At 41.2% G+C, this 15,481-nt stretch overlaps 1 protein-coding gene across 1 annotated transcript in view; it reads right to left on the reverse strand.

The window, feature by feature from the left end:
* tns1a (tensin 1a) overlaps positions 1-15,481 on the reverse strand; it is a 109,206-nt gene that overhangs the window by 68,479 nt on the left and 25,246 nt on the right. Inside the window, exons 2-3 of the mRNA XM_028571722.1 lie at positions 11,709-11,823; positions 6,561-6,598 (exon numbers count right to left, since the gene is read on the reverse strand). The gene's annotated coding sequence lies outside the window, so the exon portion shown is untranslated. The remainder of the gene's footprint in view (positions 1-6,560; positions 6,599-11,708; positions 11,824-15,481) is intronic.

Consider the following 15,481-nt stretch of genomic DNA (forward strand, 5'->3'; position numbering starts at 1 on the left):
TTCTTCTAAAATGCTTAGCTGTTTCCTTCACATCACTGCTCGTGTTATGTAAGCTGCGTGTGAGCTCAGCTTGACAGAAAGGGATTTTGGGCTACTAAAGATAAAACAGGACCATCTGAGTCTCCTTGCGGCAATAATATACCCTGGATTTTTTTATTTTGCATGACAAAGGAACTATTGAATCTGCTAAAAATAGACATTCAGCGTGTGACTGGGTTGCCAAATCTGCTTCACAGCTTTAAGACAAGAATGTAACTTTCTTAGAATGAGGTTTGGAGAAAACCTGTCAATTGAGGTATTAACAGAGTCATTTTATTTCTACAATTTTTGTAATTGTAAACTGTTATTAGTTAGTGATAAAAAAAAAAAAATCACCATTGATTAAGGCATGGGTTTTCCTTTAATTTTTAAGATAAAAAAAAATAAGTTAAAATAACCAACTGCCTTGACCTCCCACCGGTTGACAGTAAGGAATGGAAAGATTACTATGAATGCATTAGAGGGAATTACTGGAATTGTTGGGTCTTTGTAAATTATAGTGTGGTCTAGACCTACTCTATCTGTGAAGTGTCTTGCGATAACTCTTGTTATGAATTGATACTATAAATACAATTGAATTGAATTGAGGTGGAAGAATAGTATGCACAAACAAGTAACTGCTTGCTACCTGACTCAGATTGAAGTATAAACGTGTCAACAGGATTGGATTTGAATGTGTCTCACACCCTCTGTTATTTTATTCTTGGACTGCGACCGTGACTCACTTCCTCGTCCTACTGTTTCACCCCTGGTGCTGCTCCAAGATCTGTGAACATCTACCACTACAGGAAATGGAAAAGCCTGATTACGAGAGCACTTTGTTTGGCTCCAGCTGACAACAGCGATAAGTAAACAAGTCTTGAGATTTTTTTAAATGAACTCGCTGAACAAAAAAAACGTGTTGAAAACACTGAGTGCTGTGACAGGCTGGCAGCAGATATACCTGGTCTCTAAACCCTGAGAAGAATCTGGGTTAAATGTCAACAATTCGCTGCCTGGTCCAGACTGTGCCCGTTGACCTTGACAGAATAAAACTGGTCTCGAGTGTATAGTATGAATTCTTTATTTGCTTTATTTTTTTAATTCCACACCTACTTTTCACACCTTTCTGTAGTAGTTTGGTAGTTTTGATTAGCAAGCAAGCCATGACATCAACCGAACTCTCCCTTCAGTTTGTTGGTGTGCGGTGCCCAACCTAACTAGGCTCAATATGTTCCCACATTTCTAAGATTTTTTTTTTTCACTGAAAATTAGGTCATATGTTCCCACAGCCCTACGTTCCCACATTTCTAAGATTTAAAAAAAAAATTAGGCCCTATGTTCCCACAGTTCCCACATTTCGAAGAATCTTTTCCAAAATTAGGCCTTATGTTCGCCTAACCCATGCTAACCCTAATGTCCTAGAAATGTGGGAACATAGGGCCTAATTTTAAGAAAAAACTTAGAACTGTTGGAACATAGGGCTGTGGGACCATTGGGATGTGGGAACATAGGGCTGTGGGACTATCGTGATGTGGGAACATAGGGCTGTGGGACCATTGGGCTGTGGGAACATAGGGCTGTGGGACTATCGTGATGTGGGAACATAGGGCTGTGGGACCATTGGGCTGTGGGACCATTGGGCCTAATTTTAAGAAAAAGAATAGAAATGTTGGAACATAGGGCTGTGGGACCATTGGGCCGTGGGAACATAGGGCTGTGGGACCATTGGGCCGTGGGAACATAGGGCTGTGGGACCATTGGGCTGTGGGAACATAGGGCTGACCCCCATTTTTCAATGCTTTAATCTTGAAACTTGAACCTTCAAGGCTAAATGAAACAGAAATATCTAAACTGCAATGTCAAATTTCCCCTCACTTGAATCTATCTTGCATGACAGAAGTACTCCAGAGTTTTCCAAACAAATGTGTCTTGCGGCTGAGGTGGAATTGCAGCAGAGACACATATGGCACGTCAGACAGGACCACATTGCTCTCTTATAAAAAAACACAAACATGTAAACAGCATTTTATAAAATGCAGCCAAGGAATGACAAAAGCACCCTCCAGCACTGTTGTTTACATGTGGAATATTCACACTCCTTGTCCAACCCCTTCCCATCGTTCCTCTCCGGCCCTATCTTTCCCTGCCAAAACCTCGCCTGTGACTTCCAACCCACCAGCCCATCGAACACCAAAAAACCACTGCAGCAGCATTCCATGAGACTCCTCCAAGACATGGCAGGGATAAATCATACGGAATAATGAGGGCTTGTTTCCATGGAGGGTGAGAGAGAGCAGGAAGCTTACAGACGCTGCGCTATCCTGTCTACACAAGAAAACACACACATATACTTGCACACGCACATTCCCCTGAAATATTTGGTGGATCTGTTTGCCTATTTTTGTGGCAATGGTGCCAAAATTGATCCCTGAATCGTGACAGTGGAGTGCATTGATCTACTTGTGGCCCTGAAGGAGTTATCCCGTGAAAACAGTAGGAAACATTTATGAAATATAGGCATACATGCCGTCCACAACAACTGGTTTCTGCCTTTGTGAAGTTTCAATTCAAGTCTTGTTGATCTGATTTATTTCACCAAAGTTCCCCAGCATGACTTAGAACACAGAATCCACAGCTTGAGTCAGGTATGAGGACCCAACACACCACACCGTCTGACAGAGAGCATATGTCTCCAGCCCACAACTTGGGTGTCCAGCCAGAGTTTGGGCCGCATCCCAGCCACAGCACCCCTGTCCCGACAAGCCTCCACCTCACCATCGACAACCATAACGTCTACATTGAGGTCAACATGTCTGCCTCCTTGTATACGCCGCGGGACGAGAACGCATCTGTCGCCGAGGAATGCCAAGCTCCAATAACAGACGTCCACACGGAGACGGTTGTGGTTGGACAGAAAGAAAAACAGAGAATGGTAGCCAGAGACGGTTAGCCATTCTTTATCAAGGCACATTAGTGGACATCTGTCTTTTGGATGTTCTGCAAAGACATTTTCATAAGCTTTAAAAGTTAATGATCGAACCGCATGTAGTTACAGATTTTCAGCGATTGAGAAACTCATCACTAGTCGTTCCACTGGCATCCAGATTACAGGGACTTTGGCGAAATGTTTATGGACTTTAAAGGTGTAATAAGTCTTGATTATTTTAATGCCCAAGTGAAATGAAAATCACACTGTTTATCCGCTTTAGAAACTCACTTTCCACGTGTTCCTTTTGGACATTTATGTCCTCAAAATAATTGAGCAAATGAAAAAAGTAGCTGTGTTATTACAATATTTAGTAGGGTGACATACTAGTCCCATACTAGATATGTCTCGATGTCAATTACAGTGCAGCCACCTTGAAATGCCAGAGACTTTTACATGTTGTTGCAATTTCTTTGGTCACCAACAGAGGTCAGTAATTGCCACTTAGTGCTCTTAAGAAACATTCCACATGCAAACAAAATAGATTATGACATTTTAAAATGAGTAGAATCAAATGCACGTGTCATTTATGTGTTATTGAAGAATGTTAACTCTATGTCGAGGTTGTTAAAACTACAATACTCTAACAAACAGTACATGCCCATGCATAATTATTGAAAACTATTTTAAACCAAACTTTTTTTTTAAACAAAACGTATATATAATTGAATACATATTCATTAAGTTATTGTGGGTATAGATCGGACACTTAATAAATTAAACATATACTGTCTCACATCATATGTTAAGAACACTTGCCTTTATAACACACTCATTAAAATTAGAACGGCCTCATTAAAATGCCATAAAAACACAGAGATGCTGCATAAAATGTAACAACACTACCATTAAAGCATTCAAACAACGGTATTTCAATGTTGCGGTTACTATACAGCATAAAAAGGGAAGTTGTGGCAGCTTGAAATAATAAACACATAAGCTGAAGTAAATGCTGCGCAGCAGTTATCTTCACTTCTGGTGAACTGCAAACCGCTGGCGACAACCTCATTGTGCTTCATGACAAATTTACTATCCAAGGTCAGCGTGGAGTCAGCTGAAGAAAGCTTTGCCGTCTGCCTAAACCACACTTGTATTTGCACAGTGACTTTACTTTTCCGTACTTTTCCGGCCTGAAACAATGACCGCAACTGCCAAACTGTGTCCTGTTCATTTTTATTCGAGGGTCATTCCACTGAATAAAGCCAAAACAAATGTTTGGTCCCAAGTAAACCCATTTAGGGATTAGCACATTAGCAAATACGGATTAGTGAAATCGTGCCAAAGCACTAATTTTTAACCAAATTACCAAATTCAAAACATTTCCTTCCACAGCACTATTAGTTCTTTATGGCATGTTCTCTTCTCAGACACACACACACACACACACACACACACACACACATAAATACACACATATACACACACACACACACACAGGTTTGTGGCACTATCTTTGTGGGGACCCGTCATTGACATAATGCATTCCCTAGCCCCTTACCCTAACCTTAACCATCACATCTAAATGCCTAACCCTAACCCTAACCATAACCTAATTCTAACCCTAATCCTAAAACCAAGTATTAACCCTCAAACAGCCCTTTAAAGTTGTGTGGTCCAGCATTTTGGCCCCACAAAGCTGTCGGGACCCCACAAGTATACTGGACTCCCAGTTGTTGGACCCCACGAATATAGTTAAACAAGAAAACACACACACACACACACACACACACACACACACACACACACACACACACACACACACACACACACACACACACACAGAGCTCTTCTTCTCCTCCTTCAAACCATTTCCTGTCCAATGTCTGTCACCACCAAAATGAATGACTCATGACTCTGGCTATTCTGATTATTCCCCCGATTGCCACCACAAATGACTTTGCCTAGTTGTAGAGGTATTTGGGAGATTTTTCCTCAGATGTTTTGGGAACACACAGCTTTTGTTCCTACAGTAATATTTGGGTTGAGCAATGGTTTAGGGGATGTTTTTGGGGAAATGAGAGAGGAGGTAAGAATCGGGGCAGACTGGAGGGAAAAGAGAAGAGAACATTTCAACATTTCTCTCCACCAGTCACAACTCAAACCACTAAGAATAGCCTTGTTACGCTCCTCCCGTCCGCCCTTTTTTCCTCCCTTCTCTCTGTCATTCATTCCTCCCTTCCTTCCTTTCTGATTTACTCTCCCCATGCATTCTTCCCTTTTCCATTGCAGATTGGGATCAAATATGGGGAGGGTGACTCAAAGAGGTAGAACTGTAGAATAAGTGATTCGACGCAAGGAAGCACCGATGCACAGCGGTTTTACTTATTCTTCTGTTTTTAGGATTTTCATCTCAAACAACATTTCGTTCAGGACGCGTAATTCTCCTGTGCTTTTTTTATTCACAAAGAAAATGTGTGAATGTGAATTATAAAATGTATTAGGTGATGCAAACGTATGGGGAGGACTAAATGGGCCAAAACAAGACATATAATAAAGGGCATATGATTCAGAAACGATGGTTTCTTAGTAATAAAACCATGAGTTTGAAGGCTTGTTAGATGCCAAACCACTGCTCAGGGGGTTTATCCTACTATAAGAAAGAATTTTACAGCTTTGGAATTCAAAAGGACAATTATTTTGCAACAAACTTTGACCTGCAAGTCCACCGTAACCATCTGCAGGATGCAACAAAAAAGTAAGCGGCTGCTTGAAGTCATCTGCTGGTGCGGCTTTCAATAGAAGTGAATGGGTTGGATGGAAATTTAATGTGACCGAATCTTACGGAGTTTAAGTTTTGGGGCATTTTATTTCCACAGGACGGATGAAGACATGAAAATGGAGAGAGAGATAGGGGGAATGACATGCAGCAAAGGGCCGCAGGTCGGAAGCTGAACCCGCGGCCGCTGCGTCGAGGAGGAAACCTCCACATGTGCGCCTGCTCTACCAACTGAGCCAACCTGGCCACAAGTCGCATAGTAATCTAGCAGGAATGTGCGCTTGCAAGTACTGTATTTAATTGACCAATGCAGTGCGTTGCTGGATAATATCAGATTCAGTTGTGGCAAAAGTCGATCCAATTTCAACGTCATTGCTGAAGGAATCTGCGTTTCCTTGGTCCGATCCTTCTGCGTCTGCAACCCCGTTGTGCCAGTGCAGTGGCCTCATTAAACTGCATGAGAGTGCAGCGTTTATTACAAGTCTGAAACTGCTTGTGTGATCGTATATGTTTCTAGGCAATACTAAGAATATGAACTCTTGTGAACTATAACAGAGTTGCTTTAAATTCCAACTATTTATGTTGCTTTTGTTATATAATTTCAATAACAATAAAACAATTCTAAGTCAGGTTTTATCTACAGCATGTTTAAATGTGTGCGTGTCAGTCTGAATGTGTAGAAAACATGTGTTTGCATGAATATAAGTGTGATGTTTAAATATGTATTGCATGCATAAAAGTGTTGATGGGCACACGTTTGCGTGTGTGTGTACATGAGTATGGATATCAAGTAATAACTCAGTAATAATAAGGTGTAAGAGATGTTTAGTGTCTTACCTTCACTTCACATTTTCTGTGGCAGGACAACCGGCACGCTGCAAAAAAAGAAAAGAAAAGAAAAAAGACAAAGTTAGGTTTTGTAATTTTAACAGACAAGAGCAGGCGTAGGTGAAGAAAAAAAAAAACGATGTCACTAAACAGTAAGGATACACACAATCTCCACATCGGATCAATGCACAAGTAGGAGTAAACACCCATTTTAGAAAGAAAAGAACACACAGTCACTTTCGATGGAAAGTGATGTTTCTTTCTAAATAGATCAAAGAATAAAAGCAGCAGGTATGGTGCTCTTCAGCGGAACTGTAAATGCCGTGCTTTCGGCCTTTTGCTGAAGAGCATCTGCGTTTACTGCTGAATGTACTGGAGAGGAAACAAGGTCAGCTCTCATCCTGACGCTAACATGCTGCGGTGCTGCCCCCAAGTGGCCACATAAAGAAAACATCCATCCAGTCATTTCTTTGTATTTCAGTAGCCTATTCCTCTTTTTGATTCACGCCTTGACATAAGTCCTTTAGATGGAGGTGTTAAAATGGTAATATAATAAGCTATATGAAGCAGGTAAAGACGCCAAAACTACTGGATGCTTCCTAAAATGCGTTTAAGTGTGAATTGGATGAGTTAAATGTTGATCTCATTGTCAGAAACAGAGACGGAGTGAGATTATGTCAAAGTCCAGGCATGCAAACGGCCATGTTTTGATGTCTGGGAAGGTACAACCCCTTGACCCCCCCCTCTACACACACACACACACCTGTGGGCCTTGCTGTCAACCTAGGTGGTCCCCAGGTGGTGTGAGTGTTTCTGATGTGTGAGCACAAGCGACAACGCCGTGCACAAATGTTCTGGGTGGTCTCCCGGAGAAGCGGACTGTTAGAAAAACACATTTTGGTCAATTAAGGTAAACCTGTGTATTGGTGATAAATGGATTACTTGGTCATTTTGTGTGTGGAGCACTGATTGGTAATTATTTGGAGACGGTAAGAGTGAAAGTGAATATTTGTCCATCCAATTAGACGGGCAGCTCTCTCCTATTATTATTTCATTGCCTCATCTTCTAGGAATAACCAGCTGTCATCGCCTGTCATGTAAATGAAAAGCCTAGCCTAGATGTGATCCAAATCATGTTTTAGAAATGCCGCATACTGTATAAATGAATTTAAATTATGACATTATAAAGTTAAGCAGAAAGAAAGAAACCACTGATAAACATCGGTGCGCATGCTAGATGAATCCCAGGTTTCCAGAATAAAAGTGCATTTTTAAATTCTTAAAAGTGTACTTGATCACAGCGGAATTCTTCGCTTCTTATCTGTTTGTGCAAATAACTGCTGATGTTTCATTATAAGTTGGCTTACAAATTTCCATGCAGGCACCAGGGGCAATCATTATCATCATGTGGTTTTATACACTGCTAATGAGTACCACTTATCCACAGGAGGTACAAGTCGAGTGCTTCATCTCAGAAAAGAGCAAAGGAACACATGCAAAGACCAAGTAAATACGTTACAGACATGACGCGCTCGTGAATAGATGCGACATGTTTGGTCCCTTTGCAGGTGATTGTGTATTGGAGTGAAGCAAACAGCAGATTGGACTGACACACACTGTGGCGATCAAAGTTCAAGTGGACGCATCAATTTAAGGAAAGGTTCAAAGGAATGGTTTCACATTTTGGGAACTACGCTCTCTCACTTTCTGGCAGATATGTAGATGAGAATGTCGATAACCACTTTCACATATCAGTCCTTCCAGAAAGAGTTTTTTTTGTACTCAAAATTTGCAATTTCATGCAATGAAATTGCGGGAACTTGCAAAAACTGCCGTTTGATGAAAAAGAGGAAAAAAAGTGATTCCCCCAACACCCTTTCGATGATGTTCACGTGGCTGCTCTTGTGTGAAGTAAACGGAACATTTTTCAACTTTCTGCTAAGATATATGTGACTTTTTTGCAAGCCCCGCATCAGCAATTTATGCGGCAAATGAGTGGCGTATTTGAAAAAATGCGCCCCCCTCCGCATATGTGCGGACTTTGGCTGATTATGCATTGAATTATGCGATTGCATAATCGCATTTCTCTGGAGGGACTGACATATGCCGGTTGAATATGAGGTGCACACAGCCAGCAGCCGGTTAGCTTAGCTTAGCAGAAAGACTTGAAACGGGAAAAGAGCCAGCACGGCTCTGCTTATCAGCACCTTAAATGCTCACTAATTAATTGTTTAATCCGTACAAAAGCAGTAGTTTAAAAACAACAATTTGGTGCTTGGATGGGAGTTTCCTATTATCCCGGCCAACGTATATATATATATATATATATATATATATATATATATATATATATATATCTCCCCTTAAACAATTTTTTTTACGGTGTTAAGGGCACAAACAGTAAATCAGAAGACTGTGCAGGTAACAATACGATCACAGCCAGTTAGAGCATGTACATTCTCAACATCTGGCAAAGTGCACAGCACGTCGTCTTATTGTCACATCTTATCTCCTGGCTACAAGCCCTCTAGCAATGTGGCCGTGTTACTGGGGCGCCTAGCAACACTTCCTGGTAAATGTAAAGGGCAGATAGGATGCTCAGATGAACATGTGTCCAGGTGTTTTGCTTGTGCACATACAGTGCAGTAAAAGGATTGCAACATATATATATATATATATATATATATACATATATGTTTTGCTGATTAAACCAAGTTTGCACACATAAAGTTGCTGCTACAGGAGGCAGTTTTGGGCTTTTAGCTGGAGGACTTTAAGCTTTACCATTTGGCAAGGAAAGCTCATTGCAGTCTACTGTATTTTAACATAGAGGATGAATGAACAAAAGAGGGATGAAAGGGAAAGTAATTCTCCTGTGCTCCCCTCTGCACTCTCTTTCCTTTGTTTTCCATGTCTATCTCCCAATCCCCCTATACCCCAATTTCTCTCACTTATTATCCTGCCTCGCTCTACACCCCCACCCCTCACCCCTCTTTCCTTTTTTCCCCCCTCTTATCTAGGCTAATGCAGCAGCAGCAGCAGCAGCAGCCATGCTAATTTTAACAGCAAATCCTCAGCCAAAGCCCTGTACGGGCCCGCTCTGCTACCGCCGGGCTTCTGAGTGTCAACTCGGCTTCTGCTAAAGACGCAGTGTTTGTAGTTCAAAAAGGAGAGCGAGTGAAAGGGTGTGAGAGAGAAAAACAGAGAAAAATGCGAGGCTGCCTGGGAGTCCTCCAACGTTAATTTCCCCTGGACTTTTTCTTGGAGTGACAGTAAAAACCTTCAGTTCTTCTAAAATTAGAATGGAAAACATGTGAGGAGGAAGATGGGCAGACCGGGGCTTAAAGGGAGAGAAGAAGAGAGGGAGAGAAACCAAAGCTGCAACATTAGACACATGGATGCATGCTGTACATACGTACATATGCACAGTTGAGTTCGAACAACACATACTCAGGCAAAACAATGGCGATGGATGCAGAGCCAGGCAGATGTAGAACACAGCAACAGCCAGACACCATTGAGTTACACCTTACTTGAAGGTATCTACATAAGAGTGACATGACACTGTCATGAATGTGTCATAAACGTTTATGGCATAACACTTCTTTCAGTAAGTGTCATTCGGTTTTTGTCATGACAAGTTATGGTTAGGGTTAGAGTTATGGTTAGGGTTCATGTGTTATGACTGTGTCATGTGTTAATGGCACGGGGTACTTTCCATAAAATCATCTCTCAATGCAAATCAAACCAGCTATTAGGCTAACTGAAATAAAACCATGCCAATCTCTAGGTATGGTGAAGGCTATGTGATGATGTGGGGCTATTTTAATTCCAAAGGCAATGGGAACTTTATCAGGATGCATAGTATCCTGGATCCATGAAATAACTGGCCTTTAAAAATAACAATCTGCCTGCCTCTATGGGAATTTAACATAGGGGTGTACTTACTTATGCCTCCTGTATTTTAAGGAAGAACATTTTATTTATTTACGATACATTATTCATTCACAAATAAAATTGGTGTCCTTAAAGGTCGGATTTTTCCTCATTTTTTTAATTAAGGCATTAAGATCAATTTCCAAAAGATTTTTTAATAATCTTTTAATTTTTTCACATGACTGTAGGTAGATACCTTCAAGTAAAGTGTTAGCCACCTTTTATTTCATTGTTAACTGAATGTATTCAGAGTTTAGGTCGTTGGCTGGACAAAACAAATCAGCTTCTGAGACTTCACCTTGTGTTTTAAGAAATGTGATGCACACGTTTGCTATTTTCTTTTCTTTAAGATTATTTTTGGGGCATATTTAGGCCTTTATTTGACAGGACAGATGAAGACATGAAAGGGGAGAGAGAGAGAGAGGGGGGGGATGACATGCAGCAAAGGGCTGCAGGTCGGAACCGAACCCGGGCCTGCTGCATCGAGGAGTAAACCTCTATACATATGGGCGCCCACTCTACCAACTGAGCTATGCGGGCACCCATGTTTGCTATTTTCTTACATTTTATAGAAGAGTATGTTGGAATCAGTCGATAGCCCCGCCAACCTAACTTGACTACGCCAGATGGATTGCTTCCCATTTGCGAAAATACTGGTTAGCTGATTGGATAAACCATCTCTCTATCACCACCTATGTTGGTGATAGACGGGCCAAATCAACCAATCAGATCAAACTCTTGCCCGAAACCAGTCGGGAGAAGAGCAAAAACATCTTTTCCTCCGAGAAAAGCCTCCAGTGCCGTTTTTTTTTGCTTTTCTTAAAATGAAGGAATACTTTCTAATTCGGATAAAACTTGCGCGATAGCTACGCTCATCTCATCCGTGTTTTGACTGAACAGTCGCTTCTCGTTGCGTCACACCTAAACCACACAAAACCAACACCGATTGGTCAGGGCCGTTTGGCGAACGGCTCCAAATTTTCTCTATCTCAAGATGCCAGACTGATCTGCGAGTGGAAAACTGGAGCTGGCGAGATCAGGACGGTATCACGAGGCTACCGCCAGCCACCCTGAACACGAATCAGGAGAACATCTTTCCTGAAAGAATCGCTCTCTCATCCCGTTCCACTGTCTGCTCACAAATCCCTCATTCTGATCTCCACGCCTGCTCAGATTCAAAGTGGAACCCGCAGCTGAAGCGAACATCCCCCTGACACTCACCTTTGCAGATGAGGCCCTCCTTGGTGATGGCCTGTTTGCATATATCACAGCTCTTGGCCTTCTTGAATGGCTTCAGCTTGAAGGTGTGTGTGTGGACGCCCTCCAGCTCGTCGGGCTGTGGGAAGAAGAGGAAGGAAGAGGGATGAGGAGGGAGTCGGTTGAATTGATGCCAGCAGGTCCACAGCCAATAGAAACACATTTGGTATTCAGCATTGATATATTCGTCTGTGGCTGCACAATGAGGGGTTTGATCTCAGTCTTTGATGGTTTCAGTTGACCGGTTCACTTGTGTGTTTCGTCTTTTTTTAAATTTAAATTTTTTTTTTTTTACTTTGGCTTAGATGATTTCTTTCTTCATATGCAAGAAAATAGTTCTCTTTCGTACTGTGAAAGTACTTTTTTTTTTTGGTTAAAAAACGATGATGGTAAATACTGATAATTGAAGTCATTTATTGAGCAACATGCCAAATATTCACTGGCTCCTTCGTTACAAATGGGAGAATTCTTTGCTTTTCTCTGTTTTATATCTTTGTAAATTGAATATCTTTGAATTATGGATTGTTGGTTGGACAAAACAGGCAATTTAATGATGCAATTCGGGCTCTGATAGACTTTAATAATCCACTTTTCACTATTTTCTGCCATTTTATAGACAAAATTATAAACTGACACATATTTACAGTTTAATACATTGATGATCATTAATTGCAGCATTGTTTCTGAGCTAAGTTCATAGATAAAAAGCCCCCAAAAAGCAAAAATAATAAACATCACATTACTATATAATCCAGTTTCTCTTTGATAAAATAGGTTTTGTTTATATAATCGAAGACCAAAAAGACATGTTCATAACCTAAATTATTTTGTGTCACAATGTTGCATCTGCATGCACTCACACTGACACACACTGACATAGTCCACCCACCAGCAGAGGATGTTTTCACTTTGAAGTTTTCTAATTAAATGACTAATTCATGATGAAGATGAGAGAGGAAAAAAAAAAAAGCCTCACAGCGGCCAACAACCTCAAAAACTCGAGGAATGATGTACGCCTGTGTGTGTATGTGTGTCTATATGTGTGTGTGTGTGTGTGTGTGTGTTCATACTGTACTGTATGGATGGGTGTGTGTGTGTGTGTGTGTGTGTGTGTGTGTGTGTGTGTTCGGGCTCCTGGAACATTTCTCAGAGCCGCCTGAGGACACAGCAGCTCCAGAAACTGCACCAAAACCTGAGCAGAGCAGCGAGGAATAAAAGGTCCCCCTAAAAGCAAAGCTATTGAAACACAGATGATGATGATGATGATGATGATGATGATGATGATGATGATGATGATGATAATGATGATGATGTTGACGACGATGATGAAGGTGGGGTTATTGCATGTTGCTCGCTGGCAGAATAACAACAAAGGTGAACCCCAAAGACCTTCCATGAGTTACACTGATTTATTCCTGACGCGTAGCGACATCTCCAACACTCTCAAAGCATCGCTATGTTGAAATCTAATTTTCCTTCCAAACAGCTGCACATTACTCAGCGTTGATTTGATTAGTTTAACCAGGAGCATACGAAATGCAGCCAAGAATACTGTAACTGGGTCACTAGAATTCCCTTTGAAGGTGCCTTAACCTTTAAGCAGCTCAACCTGACACTGAATGCTTGAGAGCGTCATCAAATGGCAAAAAACCCGCAAAAAGACTTATAGTTTTGGTCATCTTTTTCGTTTGAGGTCTGAATAGGGCCGGGTATTCTTCAACAATTTTCGATACTGGTACCGATACCAGTACCGTGACTTCGATACTGGTTCCTGAACGACACTTTTTTCCATACCAATTTTTATCAAATCCATTTTAACAAAAAGAAATTACACATTACGGCACAATCATTGATTTTTCAGCTCCTACTACGTAACATAGAGATTTCCCTGCGTGTCTCTACAACATGGAACGTTAAGACAGCCAATCACCGTTATTAGATCTTGGTAGAAGCATGCTGCATAGCAGATGTTTCTCAGGGGTTGGTGGAGACCAAAAACAGAGATAAAAGTAACGTGAATATTAGACTTACATTAAAGTGGACACAAACACGACTCCAAATAAATGCTAATATTGCCCCGTAACGTATCAAAAAGAAATTACAAATTACGGCACAATTATTTATATTTCAGCTCCTGCTACGTGAGCCCCGTCTCTGTGCGTAACGTAGAGATTTCCCTGCGTGTCTCTACAACGTGGAAGGTTAAGACATGCAACGTTAAGCATGCTGCATGCTTATTGGCTCACCGACGCTGATGAGATTTGCTACCTAGGTACGGAAATTTGGTATTGAATGGCGAGGCATTTTTCGATACTCGATACTAAGGAGGCAATTCGGTCGGTGCCTAAAAAGTATCAATTCAATTCAAATTTGAAATTAGAAAGTATTGACTTCATTACCCAACCCTAGGGATGAGTGATGCATTGCAGATTAAATGCTTTTAATGCGATTTTATTGTATTTGTTTGCTAATTTAGTACTATTCTTTTTCATTTTGAAGGTCAAATTCCTAAAATAAAATACACACCAACAAGAAAATGAAGCTCTTTCAAGATCTGCTCTTTTCTTCTGACAGTTTCTTTCTTGTTGTTCACCTTCTAACACCCTACTGGATAAGCAATATACCTCTCCTGAGCTCTCTTTTCCCAAATCTTTACCCAAGTCTGAACAACCCCCTTTGGTTATAATATAATGATGATGTCATTTCCTTTGTGTATTTGTGCAGCTGGGCCAGTCTGGGCTGGGCTCTGCTGGCCTGTAAACCTTAGTGCTTTGTTTTTTTTATTGAAAAACGGCGTTTTAAAGACAACTTGTTCCAACTATCGCCTCGAAAAAGGAGGAATGAATGAGTCCCTTCAGGATTAATTAAAACAAATGCGACCAATCCCATTAATCATCTGAGAGGGATTCCAGTTCTGTATTATCCCCAGCTAAAAATGGAGGGGATTCTTGTAAATGCTGCATCGCTTCCCAAATAAAATAATCTCAGTAAGATCCTCTTTCACAAGCTGAAGTGAAATAAATCAAACCCCAATGTCTAGGAGCCAATTTACTTCCAGCGCCGTCAAAATTCCGCGCTGAAAGTTGATTCAACCAATCAGTTTGGTCGACCTATCGAGCTGCGGGACGAGCTGAGATTTTGTGCACGCCAGCCCCTCTGTAGGCCTGCAAGACCCATAACTCCCTTCTCTTCAGCGTAGAATGGCAGGAACGTTCACGTGTATCTCCTCGCAACAACTCCAGCTGTACTACTATTACTACCACTAGTTCCTCTACTACCACAACTAATTGAAAACACTACTACCAGAACTACTCCAACTACAAAGGTATATAGGATGTGGCTCACTGGTGAACACGAGACCAAGTTGTGTAATCCATTGCTTCATTGTCTTTGAGCTCATTTCTGCTTTCTTTTTGAAGCTCCCTGGCTTTTTTTCTCTCTTTCTTTCTCTCTCTCTCTCTCTCTCTCTCTCTCTCTCTCTCTCTCTCTCTCTCTCTCCGTGTGCCACAGTCAATTTGGCTCAAAGCGTTCACAAAAGTGTACTTCTCAGCGTTTTCCCTCCCCTATCTCCCTAAATCTTAATGGCTTTTGTCACACTGCGACACGCTCGCTATAAGCTCCACGGAGGAATCATAGCTGGCCTTGGCTGCACAGCACAAACACAGCATGTCACAACAGGTAGCGTCATACAAACAATATGCTACACTGATAATTCCTGTAAAAAAAAAAAAAAAAAA

The sequence above is a fragment of the Perca flavescens genome, chromosome 24 (assembly GCF_004354835.1).
Source record: "Perca flavescens isolate YP-PL-M2 chromosome 24, PFLA_1.0, whole genome shotgun sequence".
NCBI lineage: Eukaryota > Metazoa > Chordata > Actinopteri > Perciformes > Percidae > Perca > Perca flavescens.